Consider the following 13,812-nt stretch of genomic DNA (forward strand, 5'->3'; position numbering starts at 1 on the left):
GCTGCCTTCGGCCCAGGGCCTGATCCTGGAGATGTGGGATCGAGTCCCACATCGGGCTCCCTGCCTAGAGCCTGCCTCTCCCTCTGCCTGTGTCTCTGCCTCTCTGTGTCTCGCATGAATAAATGGATAAAATCTTTTGAAAAAAATTATTTTAAATTGGCTCTATGTCCAATGTGGGGCTTGAACTCATGACCCTGAGATCAAGAGTCACATGCTCTACCAAAGCTCTACCAAATGAGCCAACCAGGCACCCCTGATACCTTACTTTTAAGCCTTCCCAAGCTTATAAAAGCTTGCTGTGTCATTATCCTTAGTGGTTCTCATAACAGTCTCTTGAGTGAGACGGTTGTTATTTCCATTCCACCAAGAAGGACTCTTAAATAACTGGTTCAAGGTAAATAGAGATTATAACCCCGGTTGGCCAAGGTCAGATTTAATATTGTTTCTACTCCATACTATGCCTACATCGATGTTGAAATCTGGATCTCAGAAAAATATATTGATTTTAGGTTTGATATTAAGGCTTCTTAGATCCTTTCCAAGTCAGCTAATATATTTTAAAGCTTAATTTTAGCTATTTCATCAGGTTGGAATTTCAAGCATGCCTTACGTTGGTTAAGAACAAATTTGAACTGATTATGTAATTATGATAGGGAATGTTCTTTTGAATAGTGAATATTCATTTTGTACAGAAGTAGTGAAAAAATGGCTTATTTACCTAATGTGCTCTAAGAGGACATTAACCTCAATCAGGAACAGATAGCTACCTCACTTTTGAAACCTAAGTGTTTGACTTCATTTGGACACCCTGGTTGCAGAGAATTGTTTTGGAAAATCTAAATGCCTGGGCTTCACTCCTGCACAGGGAATGTTCTTATTTATAAAACCGAACCACTAGCGTAAATGGAAGTCTATTTAACATACACAACATTGTATCCTTCCTAGTTATGGTGGTGATATGTCCAGCCAAGGAACAGGGCAAAGAAAAAAAAAAACAGTAGTATCTCTATGTATAATTTTGTTATTTAAAAAGTATAGGCAAGCAGGGTTGCCAATAATTAAAATAAGCACATATGTTTGGTCAAATCATTAACTGCATGGGAAAAACAACAAAAGTGCTCTTAAGGTTTTTATTTAAAAATTTTTTTTTAAAAAGGAACAAAACCATATAAGAGTGGGGGAAGTGGTAAGGAAGGTTGGGGATTTAATGTTCTGTATCTTTTATTCAAGGAGTTTTTGGATTATAGTTATTTTGAAACCAAAATTTTTCTCCTTTTTTTTTTTTTCCCAAAATTTTTCAATTTAAAAATAGAAGTGGAGAAATAGGAACAGATTGGAGTTTGGTGGAAAAAAAATTAGAGAGAAGTACAACAGGGAGGCTCTGTGCAGAGAATTCTTATGTTCAGCTTCTTCCCAAATTTCCTGTGGAACTGTGTAGACAGGAGTTTCCAAATTTGATGGAAACCGATGGAATCTATAGACATGTATTCTAGAAGAGTGAACGTCTGTTTGCATACATATTTGTCTACAGTTGGTTTCGGGGGGAGCGTGGGCCTCACGAAGGCCTAAATTCTTAACCTGGGAGTGGATCACGTTCAGTCCTAGGAGTTTGCAGACTGCAGATACCTCTGCCGCACCTGCCCCAGGCCTCCTGTGCAGGACCCCTTCCTCCCTTGGGGAGGCATGAGTCCCGGGGTAAGACTCGTCCATTGTGATTGTGATGGCTGATTCCTAACCTTGGTGTAGAAGCTTCTGTAACTGGTGTCCACCTTTAACAGCAAGCTGCCCCAGTGTGATGGCTTTGGTCTCCTGGAATCCCCTCACTGCTGGCTGGGCTGAGCCCTCAGGAGGTGGAGCCCGGAGGTCAGCCCAATGGCCTGTAGATTTGGGGCCACAGCAGGCCCGGCCTGGTGGGAGATGGGGTGCGGAGGAGTGCAGTCCTGCGGATGGCCAGTTCTGCCCTGGTTAAGCTGTACCTTGGAGAAGAGCCATGATTTGCTCTCAGAATAGTACCCAGTGGTTCCTCCCTGCTATGGATTTTTATGTTACTCCATTTGTAAAGAAGTGCTTGTTTTATGTTGTAAAAATGTTGAAATCTTTCTTAAAAAGATTTTATTTATTTATTCATGAGAGACACAGAGAGAGGCAGAGACATAGGCAGAGCGTGAAGCGGGCTCCCCATACAGGGACTCGATCCCAGGACCCCGGGATCATGCCCTGAGCCAAAGGCAGATGCTCAACCACTGAGGCACCCAGGTACCCCAAAATGTTGATTATTAAAAACAATTTTTTTTAAGGCAGAAAACATCATAGCTTCTTGAGAAACAAGCATAATGGAAGCGATGGTCATTTCTTCCACTCTCCTTATCCATGGTCCTACTTTACGTTCGTGTTTTTCTAGCGACGCCCTGACATTAGCCTCGCATCTAAGTTGATTACTAACGTTGCACTGTCCTGTGCGCTTGTGGAATCTCTACTACCATTTAGTTGGCAAGGTGAGTAGAAGCCTCAAATGGAAAGTCACCGATTCACAGTAATTGGCCAGTTATGTAGAAGGTGATTAAAACAGTGATTAGCAAAAAGTATGCATGCCGTCGTTTTAACTCGAACCACGCGTGGGCATTTGTTTGCCTGTTTTGTTGTGAGTGTGGCCTCTGGCTGGGGTGCCGGCCTTTCTTGCAGAAGCCCATCTCAACTGCATCACACCTTTCCAATTTTGGTTTCTTCAAAGTGGGGCAAGAACTTAACGCTTGTGGAGCAAACTGCATGTAGAACACCTTTAGAATTCAGTGATTTTGTGATTCCATCTCACAGTTACTTCACTCGTACCTCATGCGACAGCATTTAAAAATAGTGCCTAATTCTTTAGTGACTCGGTTTTCTTTCTGTGCACAGATTTATCTAGATTTTACCGATATTTTAATTAAATTATAGAGTTCCAGTAACTTGTACAAGGGATATAAACTGGTTTGGGAACACCTGGTGACACCTGGTGAAAATAGAACTAAACCAGTAGCAGCAGGAGAGCACGGGTAGAGAAGATGCGGGGTGTCTGTTGATCTGACGGGTTGGTTTGGCAGAGAGATTAACAGTGCTTCCACGATAATATATGCTGAAGAAAATAAAAATTGTGCACCATATTTTAGAGTTGTTATTTATTTGTAAAACAGATTCTTTCAAGGAGGAATGCATTTATTTACCTCTATGAGAATCTACACAGCATAGTTGTGCAGGTGGAATGTCGGGAACAGGACAGTTACGGTCAGAAGGTGCATCTGTGCAAGGCTTTGTGGGATCGGCCTCTCATGACATAGTTTTCACTTCTAAGTGAACACTTCTGCATTTAACAAATAAAATTTACAGTAGCAAGTATTTATAGATTATATGCCAACGGTCTTTGGAATTATGAAGACAAACTTTCAATGTAGTAGAAGAGCTCTGTGCTCTTTATTTTTTTAAAGATTTTATGTATTTATTTGAGAGTGAGTGTGCCCGAGTTGGTGGGGGCAGAGAGGGAGAAGGGGATCCTTCCCTCTCACCCCCCATCCCTCCAGCACCCCCCCCCCCCCAGCTGAGCAGGGAGCCTGATGCAACCCTGGGATCCTGACCTGAGCTAAAGGCAGATGCTTAACTGATTGAGCCACCCAGGCACCCCGCTCTGTGCTCTTCTTAAAAAATAGGATGATTTCAAGGCATAGAACATGTACAGGCTTAACTTAAACTTTATAACTGGTATGTAAGTGGTTACTACCCTTTTTATCTATCAGGCATTTAAGTTTGTGGCACCTGAGTGGCTCAATCAGTTAAGCATCTGCCTTTGGCTCAGGTCATGATTCAGGGGTCCTGGGATGGAGCTCCGCGTCGGGTTCCCTGCTCAGTGGGGAGTCTGCTTTTCCCTCTCCCTCTACCCTTCTCTCCTTGTGCTCTCTCTCTCAAATAAATAAAATCTTTTTTAAAAAACAAAAAGAACATTTAGGGTTAATAACTTATTTCCGGGATCCCTGGGTGGCGCAGCGGTTTGGCGCCTGCCTTTGGCCCAGGGCGCGATTCCCGGAGACCCGGGATCGAATCCCACGTCGGGCTCCCGGTGCATGGAGCCTGCTTCTCCCTCTGCCTGTGTCTCTGCCTCTCTCTCTCTCTGTGACTATCATAAGTAAATAAAAATAAAAAAAAATAAACAAACTACAGGAGAAAATAGAAAACTGTATGCAAATAAGTTTGAAAATTCAGGGCAGCCCTGGTGGCCCAGGGGTTTAGCGCCGCCTTCAGCCCGGGGTGTGATCCTGGAGACCCCGGATCAAGTCCCCTGTCGGACTCCCTGCGCGGAGCCTGCTTCTCGCTCTGCCTGCCTCTGCCTCTCTCTGTGTGTCTCTCATGAGTAAATAAATAAAATCTTTAAAAAAAAAATAACTTATTTCCATCAAAATAAATAAATAGTATTTATATTTAGCTGGGTTAAGGTATTACTATAAAGCCCAGGGAATTTCCCTCCTTTCATCCAAAGTAATAAAACATTGTCCTCCATCCCCAGAATTATATCATGTTCTTTTCTTCTTGGCATTTAAACCAATGTAAAAATGTCCCTGGGAATCGTTTCTGTGGGGGACTGTAAAAGAAGCAAAACACATGATGTTCTCACAGGTTTGTAGTCCAGTTAGAGAAACCAGACCAATGTACTTGAAACAGATTACACCAAACATTTGATTAAGTGTAAAATGAGAAGCACAAGCAATAATTGCTGAAGGACCTGCTTTGCATAGTTTATTTTGCACATAGTAAAAGCTTGAGTGATTAGGAAATTTGGGGGAAGTATGTGGGAATAAACAAATGGAATTTGAACTGAAATAGTGAATAAAAGAGAGAATCTTGAGTAGGAGAATAAAGGTATGTTCAGGACAGGATGCACTTAGAGAACAGAGAGGAGGATTTGTTATGTAAACCTAGAAAGTCCTGTAAGTTCCTAAGAAGTCCTTATGGTTTCTATCTGAGCACTTTCTAACTTCTTTGAGTTTTGGTGAATTGTCTTTGATTATACTTCTTTCCCTATCTGAGAATGTCCAGAAAACCCATGGTCTGTTCTAGCCTACCATTCAGTCTCTGATGTGGCATTAGGAGGGTTCAGTGGGGATGTGTACATAACAACAATGATAAGCATCTTTTACCTTGTGCTTTTAAGTACCAGTGTCCGTCAGGATAGGATAGGTTATGCTGCAGTAACAAACATCCTCAGAATTTTAGTGGATAATAATAACAAGTAATGTCTATATCAACAGGAAATCTAGGTATGGGGAGGATAAAACTCTGAGACCTGGGGTGGAGGCAGCACGGTGTAGCAGAGCAGGTATGGGACTAGTAGCCTAGAGGTCTGGGTCTGAGTCACAGCCCACCTCCTCCTACCTTTGTGACGCTGGTATGTCATTTCACCTCTCTCACCTTGACTTTCTTCAATCATTATATAGAGGAGTTGGTCTAGCTCATCCTTAAATTCTCTGATTACAGTGATTCTCTACAAGTATGAGACAAGTAAAATTTAAAGCTAGAAGAGTTCCTGTCTTCTGGATTCGTGCTTGTTTTTAAAACTCTTTCAGGATTTTTAAAAAAGATTTTATTTATTTATTAATGAGAAACACACACACACACACAGAGGCAGAGACACAGGCAGAGGGAGGAGCAGGCTCCATGCAGGGAGCCCGACGTGGGACTCCATCCCAGGTCTCCAGGATCAGGCCCTGGGCTGAAGGTGGCACTAAACCACTGAGCCACCCGGGCTGCTTTTTTTTTTTTTTAACGTGAGGACTGTTAGTCCTTCTTTCTCATACCATTAAGAAATATGGTCAACATTTTCATCAGCTTAGATCTGCTATGTTTATTTGCACAATTTGTCCCCTTTCGTCTTATGATTTCCACGCTGAAATGGGAAAAGGGGACTGGGCCAAGGTCGTCTGCCACTTTAACAGTTTCGCTTCTAACCTCAGGGATTCTCACTCTCATTCACCAGAGAGCTCTGAGTCCAGAGAGTTCCATGGTGGCAAACCCAATAATATTAACTGACCTCTGAAAAGGTCTGTTTCTTTCAGCAATTTTTTTCATGTTCCTGAAAAGGGCCACTTAGTGATAAAGATCGTAGATCTTTCCTTCCATTTAGGTTTGAAGCGTAAGTGCTTTTGGTTCCAGAGTCGTCCGGCGAGCTTGCTCTGCCTTGTTTTATCCTGCTGGCAGCTTCCCACAGATGACAAAGAGACATTTATTGGGATGCTTCTTCTTGTCAGGCACTATAACTTACAGTGCATTCAGACAGAAGAATGTTCTATAAATATAGAATCATGAGAGGAATGTCCCAGAACCAGAGTCTTATCTCTAATTGTCAGTAGGATTCACTCAGGCTTCCTAATACTATATCACAATCGAAAGGCCAGAGAGTGGCAATACGGACAATATGAAAGCGACAACAGAGTTAATAAAAGAAAACTTGGTGAAAACTGAGAAATACGTACCTACATGCGTGCCTACGTACGTAATTGTGTGCCGCTGATGGCTCGTATTCGATGGGATGTGATAGCTTCATCAGGAAGCCTATGATGCCCTTGAACCATGTGGTACATAGTGGGTGGTTTGGCTGGAGTCCTGGATTCTGCTGTGCTCTTTTCCTTCTTCCCACTCTGGGCTGTCCTACTCATGACAGAGCCCCTTATGTCTTGCTTGCTTATGTCCTTTCTCGAAGGAGACTATTCCAGTACCATCCAGTGCCTACCATTGATTCTCAGGGAAGGTTTTTTCCCTCCCCACCTATGTGCCGTGCCTTATGCGGCTGCTGTTCCCCCTGCTAGCCTCTGGGGTGGCTGCAGGGTGTGTGGCTCTGTGATTCAGAGGCTCACGGTGCTCTGGGATGATCCCTGTTCCCCTGCCCTTGGTGACTCTGGGTGACACATTTTAATTCTCTTTGGTAGTGAAAATCACATCTTGTTTAGAGTCTCGAACTAAAACACTCTCCCTGTAAAATTGTTCAGCAGCACCGAACTTTACCATTGATAGACTTTCTGCTCAACCTTGTGCCACAGAGCTTCCTTAGTGGCTCTCAGGCTGAGAGGCTAATGGGGCATCTGCATGGGTTGAGTGACAGTTTTGGAATCACAGTGAAGGAGCCTGTGGGGAGACCTGTGGTTTGGCTTGAGGTTTGAGGACTGACATGAGCTGAGAGCTACCAAAGAGGCCTTGGGCACCCCTTACGGACAACCTGAGTCCCAGGTGACCTTGTGGGGAGGATGGAGCTGGCTGTGCACGTATTGGGGGAGCATCCCCTCTTTCCTCTCATACCCTCCCCCGTTCCCCTCTTCCCTTCTCAATTCCTTTCTCCCTATCCCAGTGGTTTTCCTGTCCTCCCCCCCACACCTCCCTCTTCTCCTTTGGGTTTGGCAGCTACTCAGGATCCAAGGCTCCTTGAAATGGGTTTATAGGGGTGCTACAGACTTCTACCTGAGGCTGATGGTTCAGGAACTGGTAAATGTTTGGGGGAGATGTTAACTGGATGGAGTTTTCTAACTGAAGTAAGTCCCTGAACTCTTAGCAGATTGATGTTGATTCAGATAATGATGTTAAGCTTCTCGGATTTTGAATTCCAGAAAGTCTGGGTCCCCTATATGTTTTGAATAGGGTGTGCATATCTGTGGAAGTGTGCACGTGTGTGTGTGTGTGTGTGTGTGTGTGTGTGAGAGAGAGAGAGAGAGAGAGAGACAGAGAGAGAGAGAGATTCCTTAAAAATGTGGTTAATGTTTCTAAATCCCCATTTGTTTTCTTAGGCAAACTTTCTTATATCATCTGACTTTCATAAGACAAATGAAACTCCTTCCTCCTTTCCTGGTTGATGTGTTGCCCCAGTGAGAAGCAAGATTTGACATTTGAGTTCCTACTAAGTATGCAGACGCTGTATGGTTTCTACATCATGAAAACAAATGAGAACCTTTGCATTTCACTGGATCTATCTAGGAATTTGGCTTCTCTTTCTACTGTCTGCAATAAAAACCTAAAATATGTAATGTTTTATTCGTTTAGCCATTCCTTTGTGGGTTCCTATCTCACCCAGACTTGAACTATCTTGTCACATGCAGAAAATGTGGGGGGATTTAAAGATGCGGCTGAAGAGCAAAACCCAGCTCAGACTTGTTTGGCATTTCTTTCCAGTTTAGAGATAACTTAGAGATTAAATCTGGAGCTGAGCATCTATTCTTCCTTGTGCTTAATTCCTTCCTAAAAGTTATCAGGGCCTGCCTGAATCATAGTGCATTTTTTTTTTCTTGCCAGAGTTGATTTGATTTCTGTTTGCCTTGCCTCGCAGCCTCCACTCTGTGTGATGATGCAGAGGCCGCAGATTGATGGGCAAAGGGTTCAAAACGCTGCTCTGGATTTGGGTTTCAACGTGTGCTGTCTGCTGCCAGAGGCAGTCAGCAGATGGACTTGGAGAGGTGGGACTGGGCCTTCGCGGGGAGGGGACCTCACGCTGAGAGGTCCCCCCCCATGGGCTCTGCTTCTCCCCCCTCGCCCCAGGCCCACTACCAAGTCCATCACAAGAGTAATAGATTTAGCTTTTGTTGTGTTTAGTTGTGAATAGTTTGCGTCTGATGTGAGTAGGCATGGATTTCTTTGAGTCTGTTTAGGGCTTGCTGAGCTTCTTAAGTCTTTAGGTTCATAACTGTTGTTAAATTTTCTCATCTTTCAGCCATTATAACTTTAGATCTATGTGTATATTTTTCTGCACTGCATTCTTTCTTCCTCCTCTGGCATTCTGGTGACTGAAACTTAGACCCCTTGATATTGCCCCATGGGTCCCTGAGATTCTTTTCTTTTCTTTTTTTTTTTTTTTTGTCCCTCCAAATCATTTTTTTCTCTCTCTTGTTCAGAGTGGATACTCTCTGTTGATCAGTCTTCGAGTTCACTGACTTTTTCTTGTGTCATATCCATTCTGCTGCTGAGTCCATCCACTGAGAGTTTTATTTTGACTATTGCATTTTTCAGCTCTAAAATTTCCTTGTAGCTCTCTGTTCCTCCTATTTCTTTGTTGAGATCTTCTATCTAGCCACAGTTTCAAGAAAATATGCTCTTACTTCTTGGATTATTTCTATACTCGCTTTTAAGTTTTTGTTAAATAATTCCGACATCTGTGTTATGCCTGCATTGGCACCTGTTAATTGTCTTTTCTGCACACCAGTTGGGATGTTCTTGATTCTTCACGTGCTGAGCAGTTTTGGGTTATATCCTAGACATTTTTTATGTTATGAGACTCTGAGTCATGTTTAAATACTATAGATAAGGTCAATATATTTGTTTTCACAGACAATCTGATTGGATTCAGGCCTCAAATTTCAGCCAGACTTCAGGGGACTGTGATTTCAATATCAGTCCTGTTTTCAAACACTTTGCAATTTTTTTTTTTTTTTAGATCTATCCCACATGCATGCCACCTGGCATCTAGTCTGGGACCTTGCACAGGCCTGTCATCTTGGTTCTCAAAGCCTTTGATATTCTAACTAGTGTCCGATCCATGCTCCTACAGTTCAGTGGTGAGCCCAGGACTCCATAAACCACTTTATGGGGTTGTTTTCCTTTTCCACTATTTCTTCAGTATTATCCAGTTCCATGGTTTCAGAACCTCTGGCCAGAAAGGTTGGGCTTTAGTTACCTCTTCTCTGCCTGTGCTTTGCTGCATACGCCTGGCAATTGTGCCTGAATCTTTAGGCCAAGACGTGGGAGAGACAGAAAATACTCACTGGGAGTTCATCCCATTCTCTTGGGGTCACAGCTACAGATCAAAGAGTAAGCTTCCCTTCTCTCCGAGTTTTAGGTGCCTGCAGCCCTCTGCTTGGCTTCTACCACTGGATTGCCCAGGAGTTGGGATGCTAGAATGGAGAAAAGGAAGGAAAACGTGGGATTACCCAGGAGTTAGGATGCTAGAATAGAGAAAAGGAAGAAAAACAACAGGGGAAGATGAATTTTCCCCACATCCCTGCTGGAGCCTGAACTAGGGGGCTTCGATACTCTTGGTCTGTGCCAGTGCCCACTGGGCCACTTTGAGTGGAGACCAGGAGAGAGGACCCCAGAAGAACAAACAATGTGACCTCACTGAAGCTTCAGTGGTACTCTGAATTCTGGTCTTCTTCTCCAATCTGCCCGCTGGTATTTACTTTTCAGATTCCTCCAATCACTGCTCCGTGCGTTCCGGCCAGGTTTTATTGCTACATTCAGTATAAGACACAGGGTGGGGGTGTGCTTACTCATCTTATCCAGAACTGAAACTGAGATTCTTTTTTTAATGAAATTTTTGCATGGGGTATCTGAATTTTAAATATCACTACAAAATGTGTAACTGACCCCCTGCCCTTTCCGAAGCAGGACTAACAGTGAGAAAAAGGCCCACAAGCATGCAGAGGGGAAGGTGTGTAAGCTGCCAGAGATGCACGGAGCCCTCCCTGCACACTCAGGCCAAGTCCTATAAACCATGATTATCTAAGGGCTTTACAGAAAGGCAGAGACTGATGCTCACTTGCTCTCAGCTGCACCTGGACCCAGGTTCTGCCCCAGGCACTGTTTTGTGTGCCTCCTTCTCCCCTGGCCCTACAACTCCCACCACCGCCTTCTCCTTCTAAAAAGGAATAAACAATTTCCTTCAATCATTGCTTCCTGCCCACTAACAGATGCTCCTAATTAGCACACAATTGCACAACAAATAAATTTTGCTTGTTTTGGATTTGTTTGTTGGAGAAAGCTTAGACTTCCCTAACATCAGCCCATCAACACATGCTCTGCATGTTGTTTAGTTTGATTCAAGGGCTCACAACCTGATTCTTTTCTATAGCATGACCCTAATGCAGAGAATCAATTGTTAGCCACCTCTCCCAACAGAAAGTTGCTGGTTCTAAAACCTGTCAGGAACTTACTTAGTGATGGGAATGTGTCTTTGGGAGTATTGAAACTATAAAAATACCCCCCAAACTCTACCAATTATCCAGCACAATAAGGAAACTGACCATTTAAACCACTCATCCTATAATTTCATCCCTAAAGAACTGTAGCATTGAAACACAGAGTAACGGACCATTAGAAGCCTGCCTTTGGGCCTACTTTGTATTTTACACAAATATGTTAAAAGATGCTCATGTAACTGATGGTAGCATGGGCCTTGTTTGACAATTTCTTTCTTTTTTTCTTTTTTTTAAGATTTTATTTACTTATTCATGAGAGACAGAAGCAGAGACCCAGGCAGAGGGAGAAGCAGGCTCCCCATGGGGAGCCCGATGTGGGACTCGATCCCGGGGCCCCGAGGTCACACCCTAAGCCAAAGACAGACAATCGCTGAGCCACCCAGGTGCCCTTTTCTGACAGTTTCTATGGGGCTCCATGAAGTCATTCATGTACGTGGGGGAACTGCCCATGGAAGAGAAGCTGTTACTCCAAATTTCAAGACAAGGAAAGCTCTTGCACGAGGCAGACTTGATGGCTCTCTTTCTGGGTCATGGGTGGGTCTGCTTTTCTTAATTTCTTTTTTTCCATGCAACCAGTTTTGCTTGGGGCTTGTGGTCTTGAAGTAAGACATTCCTATTACGTGCATAAGTGTAGGCTGGTAGGCAAAAGAGTATTTTTAAAACATTGCTTTATTTTTTGCATTATCTTTTAATAGTAAAATCTTGGAATTCAGTCTCTTTGGCTTGAAAGAATCCTTTTTTTTTTTTTTTTTTTAAGAAACAAGTTTAACGCTGAAATCATAAATCGTAAAAATATCTGAGAGCCCCACGGCTATGCTTGTTGTGGTCTTTTGAGCCAGGTCCATTATCTGTGTTCACTGGCTTGGACTGACTCAGTGATCTTTTTTTTTTTTCCCTACTCTGTGGGATGCAGAATCTCGGATGTCTGCAAAACAGCCTCAGAACAACATGAGTTAGCAGTATATATCTTTTGCTGTCCTTAATCTTACTTTTTGCAAATTTTTTCTCTGCACCCAAAACATACTAGAGGAAGCCAGTTCACTTTTCAATGCACATTTGCCTAGAGAAAGTGCCAGATAAAACCATCACAAAGTGGGGGCTGCTGCTTTTCCTGGGATGTCTGGATACCTGTGTTTCCTGAGCCGCTGTCCATGCTGGGGGAGGGCCTCCTTTGTAGGAATGGAGGTTGGTGGTTCGGGGCCCAGGTCCCTGGGCTGCAAAGGAGTAGAGGGACCCTCGTCCCTGCAGTGGCTCAAGAGCTTGGCTACTTCTCTGTGGCAGCTTATTGACATGTTAGCCCAAGTCAGCCAGGGACAGATGGACCGGCCCCGAATGACAGTGCAGCCACCCCCTTCTGCAGAAGCTGTTCCTTTACCCATCCCGGGAGGAAGCGGGGGTGGCAGACAGGACTGGGAATCCAGGTCTCCACTTCCTGGGAGTGCTGGGAGTAGCATCGTTCTGGCCACATGATATTTGGAGCATATGGCTAATAGTGTATGCTGGCATTAGGGAATTGTTTGGGGATAAAATCATAATTTTTTTTAAAGGTTTTTTGTTTTGTTTTTGCCTTGTTCTATGAAACACCAGCCATGGGTGTTTTAAGGTGCCCAGAAAATTCTGTCAGCGGGTTGTTGGGAAGGACAAATATTGATGTGTGCACTGGAGAATTAAGACAAATGATAATTGAAAGAGATGATAAAAGCAAGTGGTTTCCTTGGGGAAATAATCACGAACTGCTGTCAGGCTGATTCCAATAAGAACATTACTTTTATGTGAAATGTTTTTTAAACAGCTCAACCAGAGCATTAAGCCAGAGCACGTCCAGGGCACCTCTTGGCTGTGTGTTTCTATTATACCTTCACCTGTGATTCCTCGACTGAGCTTCAGTGTTCCAGCTGCCACCTTGAGCTTCATCATGGTCAACACTCAGTCGGAAATGAGAAATATCAGATTGCAATTAGGATCCTGAAGATAATCCTGTAGTTTCCCCACACAGCTTCACCATGTGGACTCATTGTTATTGATTTGTGAAGTTATTTTCGCGTGTTGGCTCAGGTTAAGTGGCTCCTGCTGTGTTTAGGGTGGCTCTTTAACGAAGCCTTGGGGCTTCTTGCAGTGGAGACTGCTTTCCACAATCTGCGTTTATATTTTTTGGCATTTATCTTGGGGTTATGCTTGGGCCCACCATCTCTTTGTGACCCCATTTGCCCTATAGAGACATCTGTCAGAGCCCCCTACAGACTGTGTTGCATTTATTGGGTTAAAGCTGTATTATTAAGTTATCCTGTATTACACTGTAGCCCAGAGCCTGGCATGAGGCACGAATGCCCACTGAATGAATGAATGAGTCCCTGGTCAAGTGTCATTTACCTCTTTCCAAAGGAAGCTATGCAGGAGACCTTCTGTTTGCTTCTCCACTTTCCACTCTCGTCTTGTTTTACACCCCCCCCCTCCCCCGACCCCACCCAGAGGCTAACCGTAGCCTCTCATCTCTGCCTCTTCGTGGCTTTGACAGTGTGGGTATACAATAGGACTGGATGTGATGGGATTGGCTTTGTTCCTTTATTGAATGCCTTCTCCATCCAGTTGCCCTCTCTGGGTTCCACAAATTTCTCTTCCTCCTCGTTCAGGCTTAGGATTTGTGAGGGCTCTCAGGTCCTATCAACCATAGGCATCGCATTCTTCTTATCAGTTTCCTTAAACCCTGGCCACACCTTTATAAATAGTCTTTCTTTAAATTCTTCTCAAATTCGCCAGTTGGAAGGAGCCCATTGTATCCTGCTAGAACTCTGACTTGCATTTGCCCCAGTCACCCAGATGACAAAGTTAGTTATAATCT

General features: G+C 43.7%; 1 protein-coding gene across 4 annotated transcripts in view; it reads left to right on the forward strand.

Moving 5' to 3' along the window:
• METTL24 (methyltransferase like 24) overlaps positions 1-13,812 on the forward strand; it is a 137,067-nt gene that overhangs the window by 57,101 nt on the left and 66,154 nt on the right. The gene's annotated exons all lie outside the window — the stretch shown is intronic.

The sequence above is a fragment of the Vulpes lagopus genome, chromosome 1, assembly GCF_018345385.1.
Source record: "Vulpes lagopus strain Blue_001 chromosome 1, ASM1834538v1, whole genome shotgun sequence".
Lineage (NCBI taxonomy): Eukaryota > Metazoa > Chordata > Mammalia > Carnivora > Canidae > Vulpes > Vulpes lagopus.